Raw genomic sequence first — 7060 nt, 5'->3', positions numbered from 1 at the left:
ATGCAGTTGTAGCTAAATCATGTATATCACAAGTATTTGAAACTAAACCATTTGCTTTTCATGGATTCGAAGATCAGCCTTCTACTTCGCATTGATTTTAATCTAAATCATGTCTTTCGCATGGATTTAAAGCTAACCCGTTTGTTTCGCATGCAGTTGAAGCTGAATCATGTATATCACAAGTATTTGAAACTAAACCATTTGCTTTTCATGGATTCGAAGATCAGCCTTCTACTTCGCATTGATTTTAATCTAAATCATGTCTTTCGCATGGATTTAAAGCTAACCCGTTTGTTTCGCATGCAGTTGAAGCTGAATCATGTATATCACAAGTATTTGAAGCTAAACTATTCGTTTCGCATGGATTCGAAGATAAGCCTTCTACTTCGCATTGATTTGAGGCTAAATCGTGTGTTTCGCTTGGTTTTGAAGCTAACTCGTTTGTTTCGCATGCTGTTGAAGCTAAATCATGTATATCACAAGTATTTGCAGCTAAACCATTTGTTTCGCATCGATACGAAGATAACCCTTCTACTTCGCATTGATTTGAAGCTAAATCATGTGTTTCGCTTGGTTTTGAAGCTAACTCCTTTGTTTCGCATGCTGTTGAAGCTAAATCATGTATATCACAAGTATTTGAAGCTATATCATACGTTTCGCATGGATTCCAAGATAACCCTCCTAATTCGCATAGATTTGAAGATAAATCATATGTTTCGCATGGATTTGAAGCTAACTCGTTTGTTTCGCATGCTGTTGAAGCTAAATCGTGTATATCACAAGTATTTGAAGCTAAACCACTTGTTTCGCATGGATTCGAAGATAACCCTTCTACTTCGCATTGATTTGAAGCTAAATCATGTATATCGCAAGTATTTGATGCTAAACCATTTGTTTCGCATGGATTCGAAGATCAGCTTTCTGCTACGAATTGATTTGAAGCTAAATCATATCATTCACTTGGATTTCAAGCTAACCCGTTTTTTTCGCATGCTGTTGAAGCTAAATCATGTATATCACAAGTATTTGAAGCTAAAGCGTATGATTGGCATTTGATTTGAAGTTAAGGCTTCTACTTCGCATTGATTTGAATATGAATTATGTGTTTCGTTTGCATTTGAAGCTATCTCGTTTGTTTCGCATGCATTTCAAGCTATTTCATTTATATCACAAGTATTTGAATGTAACTCATTTATTTCGCATGGATTTGATGCTAAGCCTTCTACTTCGCATTGATTTGAAGCTAAATCCTGCGTTTCCCATGGATTTGAAGCTAACTCGTTTGTTTCGCATGCAGTTGAAGCTAAATCATGTATATCACAACCTCTACCTCTACGCATGTACCTCTAAGTCTACCCTGACGCATGTACCTTTACCTTAACGCATGTACCTCTACCTCTACCTCTACGCATGTGCCTCTTCCTCTACCTCTACTTCTACCTCTACCTCTATCTTTTCGCTTGTATTTCGACCTCTACCAGTACACATGTACCTCTATCTCTATCTCTACCTCCGCCTGTTACTTCCCTCCACCTTACCAACCTCCTCCTTTACGTTGTTTCACTTCGTTTCGCATTCATGATTTACGTTGTTTTACGTGTTTTACCTTGCTTTACGTTATTTCACCTTGTCTCACGTTGTTGCTTATAATAGTTTTATGTTCTTCTGCGTTGTTATGCTTTGTTTTTTGGTTGTTTTATATTGTTTTACGTTGTCTTACGTTGCGTCAAGTTGCTTTACTTTGTCACGCATTGTTGGTTTAAATTATTTTACGTTGTTTTACTTTGTTTTTACGTTGTTTTACGTTCTTTTACCTTGCTTTCCGTTGTTTTACGTTGTCTCACGTTGTTGTTTAAAACAGTATTACGTTGCTCTACGCTGTTATACATCGTTTTTACGTTGTTTTATATTGTTTTACATAGCTTTACGTTGTTTTAGGTTGTTTCACTTCGTATCGCATTCATGATTTACGTTTCTTTACTTTGTTTTTACGTTGTTTTACGTTGTTTAACGTTGACCCGCATTGTTGCTTAAAACAGTATTACGGCGTTTTACGTTGTTATACATTGTTTTTACGTTATTTTATATTGTTTTACATTGCTCAGCGTTGCGTTACGTTGTTTTACTTTGTTTCGCATTCATTACTTACGTTGTTTTATATTGCTTTACGTCGTTTGCCTTGTTTGGCGTTGTTTTTAAAAGAGTATTACATTGCTTTACGTTGCTATTCATTGCTTTTCAGGTTGTTCTATGCTTTTTTTCATTATGTTACGTTGTTTTACATTGTTTTTACGTTGTTTTACTTTCTTTTACCTTGCTTTACGTTGTTTTACGTTGCCTCACGTTGTTGTTTATCACAGTACTATGTTGATCTGCATTGTTATGCATTGACTTTAGGTTGTTTTATATTGTTTTACATTGATTTACGTCGTGTTACCTTGTTTTACTTTGTTTCGCATTGATGATTTGCGTTGTTTTACGATGCTTTACGTACTTTGCATTGTTCCTCGTTGTTGTTTAAAACAGTATTACGTAGTTTTACGTTGTTATACATTGTTATCACGTCGTTTCAGCGTAACACAACGTAAAAGAAAGTAAAACAATATAAAACAACTTAAAAACAATGTATAACAACGTAAAACAACGTAATACTATTTTAGTGAACCACGTGAAGCAAAGTATATCAACGTGAAATAACGTTAATTATCAATAGGACACAAAGAAAAGCAACGTAACACAACGTAAATCAATATAATACAATATAAAACAACGTAAAAACAATTTATAACAACGTAAAACAACGTAATACTATTTTAAACAACAACGCGGAACAATGCAAAAAACGGAAAGCATCGTAAAACAACGTAAATCGTAAATGCGAAACGAAGTAAAACATCGTAACACAAGATAAAGGTAATGTAAAACAATATAAAGCAATATGAAAACAATGTATAACAACGTAAAACAACGTAATACTATTTCAAAGAACCTCGTGAAACAAAGTACATAAACGTAAAACAACGTTAATTATCAATGCGACACAAAGAAAAACAACGTAACACAACGTCAATCAATGTAAAACAATACTAAACATCGTAAGAACAATGTATAACAACGTAAAGCAACGTAATAGTATTGTTACGGCGACTTGACCAAATCAAGTCGCTGTAATGTGAAACGGCCCTGTTGTGAGCAACTCCTTAAAGAAAAATAGAAGAGAGGGGTTGCCACGGAGGTGTGTTATCAACGGACAATCGAAGAGTCGGGATCGGATCGTCGAGCGATCAACACCATCTAATTCAAAGATCTCTAACATAATCGAATTTAGTTGTATTATAGTTTATGTACTCTATTGTAAACAAAATGCCGCGACGCAAGAGAAGTGCAGTAATTCGCAACAGTATTTTTAAAAAACCATGTGAAACAAAGTACATCAACGTAAAATAACGTAAATCATCAATGCGACTCAAAGAAAAACAACGTAACATAACGTAAATCAATGTATAAAATTATCAATCAACGTAAAAACAATGTATAACAACGTATAACAGCGTAATACTGTTTTAAACAACAACGCAGATCAAAGCAAAGAACGTAGAGCATCGTAAAACAACGTATATCATCAATGCGAATAAAAGTAAAACAACGTAACACAGCGTAAAGCAATGTAACACAATATAAAACATAGTAAAAATAATGTATAACAACGTAAAAGAACGTAATACTAAGTTAAAGAACTACGTGAAACGAAGCACATCAAAGTAAAACAACGTTAATCATCAATGTGATACAAAGAAAAACAACGTAACACAACGTAAATCAATGTATAAAAAACATAAAACAACGTGAAAACAATGTATAACAACGTATAACAGCGTAATACTGTTTTAAACAATAACGCGGAACAATGCAAAGGACGTAAAGCATCGTAAAACAACGTAAATGATCAATGCAAAAAAAAGTAAATCAAAGTAACACAACTCAAAGCAATGTAACACAATATAAAACAACGTAAAAACAATGTATAACAACATAAAACAGCGTAATACTGTTGTAAACAGCAACGCGGAACAATGCAGAGGGCGTAAAGCCTCGTGACACAACGTAAATCATCAATGCGAAACAAAGCAAAACAACGTAACACAACGTAAAGCAATGTAACACAATATAAAACAATGTACAAATGATGTATAACAACGTAAAACAACATAAAACTAATTTAAAACACCACGTGAAACAAATTACATCAACGTAAAACAATGTAAATCACCAATACGACTCAAAGAAAAACAACGTCACACAACGTAAATCATTGTAAAACAACATAAAACAACGTAAAAATAATATATTACAACGTAAATAACGTATTACTGTTTTAAACCACAACGCGGAACAAAGTAAAGAACGTAAATCATCGTAAAACAACGTAAATCGTAAATAAGAAAAAAAGTGAAACAACGTAACACAACGTGAAGCAATGTGAGACAATATAAAACAACGTAAAAACGATGTATAACAACGTAAAACAACGTAATACTATTTTAAAGTACCACGTGAAGCAAAGTACATCAACGTAAAGCAACGATAATCATCAATGCGACACAAAGGAAAACAACGTAACACAACGTAAATCAATGTATAAAAAATAGAAAACAACGTAAAAACAATGTATAACAACGTAAAACAACGTATTACTGTTTTGAACAACAACGCGGAACAATGCAAATGTTCCGTTGTCATAGAATGTTTTATGCCAGTACAACCATCCGCATTTTTCAACCCATAAAACAAGATAATTAGACACTCCACAGCACATCTGCGCCGCACGTTTGCTCCGGCACGGGATTTCCGAAGGGTCATCTCGAGCCGAGTGCGTAAGACGGTACTCGAGGCTACCGTGAGTTGACCTGAAGGAATTTCCTTTGTGTCGTTGAAGGCGGCGGAAACCCTTCGACCGTGTCATAAATCATTCACGTCCTCTCCGAGACCTGTTGCTCTCGGGGTGTTGCTAAAATTTAAAAGGGCACTGATTGGACAAACACAACGTTCGGCAAAAACCAATCAGTGCACTTCTCCATCCTGGAAGGGGAAGCTTCACATAGAAGCTTCCTCAATAAAAGGGCCTGCACATCGCGAGGCGGGCAGATAGTCATGAACAGTAGTCATCAAACAATCATTCAACAGTCTTCCGATACACAAATCATTCGACACCGTAACACAGACTGAAAACACTCCGTGTATTATAACTAGTATTTTAAATTAAAGTCGTTATTTTTATTAAAAAAGTGTAACAGTCAACACCCTTCACTACCAGCTCTGTTACCTTAAGTGGGCACAGAGTATCGCGAACCACATTGTCGAATTCGAATCGGGGACTTACAACCCCCGTAGACCGAACAACGGTCGCAGTGTTGGTGCGCGAAAAACATTGGTTCTTCGAGCCGGATGTGAGTGCTCCTACAACAAACACATCGAACGCAGTATCCCGGTTGAATCAATGCGACCACAAAGGACGTCCACCCGAGCATCTCTTTCCAAGACGACAGGACTTCGTGACAACACCGGAGTTCAACCTTCCTGACGTCTTCACTTCGTAAAGGTAGGCTTGTTTACAGTATCACTGATTCCCGTGTCGCGCTCCCATTACCGTCATGTCCATTCAGAAGCCTGCCGGTACTCAATCCAGTACTCTACGATGCAGACGCAATCAAATAATCAAACAACTCGCGGAGATCACTAAATTCCTTGACAATAGCGAACAAACCGGTAATCTAGAAAAACACGTCCTCGACTTTTATACAAACTCAGTAGAGAAGGCATGGCAAGATTACGAGTACCTTCTAGAAGATCTCGAAGATCCTGAATCCGAAGACGACCGCAAGTTTGAAATTCAAGTAAAATATTTTGCAACACATGGCAGAGCAAAACGAATGCGTGAAGCAATTCAACCGCAAGATGTTCCGCGTGACCAAGTCACTAATTCACCTGCTCCTACCATATCGGGTCCGATTTCGATAAAGTTACCTGAAATGCGGCTACCCACGTTCGATGGTTCTATTGAAAAGTGGGCGTCGTTTTACGATCTTTTCGCTTCAATGATTGACCGCAATGAGAGTCTTTCTCCGGTTCAGAAATTACAATACTTGCGATCAACCCTTACCGGTAAAGCCGCGGCATGCATTCAATCTCTCAACACCACAGATGCTAATTATCTTGACGCGATTGCGATATTGAAAGATAAATTCGACTGCCCGCGATTAGTTTTACTGCGACATTGCAACGCTATTCAGGAGATTCCGAAACTAGCGAAAGACACACCGCAAGCACTGGGAGATTTATTAAACTCATTGAAGCAACATCTGCGGTCGTTGCAAAATCTCGGAGAACCCGTGACATCCTGGAACACTCTCTTAATTTCAATTGTTCTCGCGAAACTGAATCCCGATACCATCTGGCAATGGGAACTTACACTACCCGATAAAAGATGCCTTCGTACGAGCATCTGATCGAGTTCCTCCAAAAACGAGCAAATTGCTCACCTGCAGCTTCTGACAGGGTTGCATCCGCTCCCGGGACACGTGTTTCGAACGAACGCCAAACACATTGTCTTCAGAGAACTCACGAGTACCTAACCGGGGATTTCCGCGCGTTCAAACATACGTCACAACAAACACATTCCAATGCTCTATCTGTGAAGGGAGCCACAGAGTCGGGAACTGCGAAGCGTTTAATGTATTGTCCGTCAATGAGCGAATGAAGGCCGCTGCTAAGGCCGCACTATGTCAAAACTGCCTGGGTAACGGACACACGACCAGTGTATGTCGATCGAAGTTTCACTGCCGAATATGCAAACAACGGCACCACACTCTCCTACACCGACAAGAACATTCAACACGTGAACGAACTGTCACTCCACCAAGTTCAACACACGATCCGCCCATCCCCACATCACTTCAAGACAAGGCAGCAACCAACGAGAAACCAAGGTCCACATGACTACCATCTCAGAAAATCCCAAGACCCATCCAGACACACACATTCATAGTAAATTCCGACACCA

The sequence above is a fragment of the Megalopta genalis genome, unplaced genomic scaffold (genome assembly GCF_051020955.1).
Source record: "Megalopta genalis isolate 19385.01 unplaced genomic scaffold, iyMegGena1_principal scaffold0490, whole genome shotgun sequence".
NCBI lineage: Eukaryota > Metazoa > Arthropoda > Insecta > Hymenoptera > Halictidae > Megalopta > Megalopta genalis.
The sequence above is the reverse complement of the archived record's forward strand: the minus strand, read 5'-3'. Positions refer to the sequence as shown.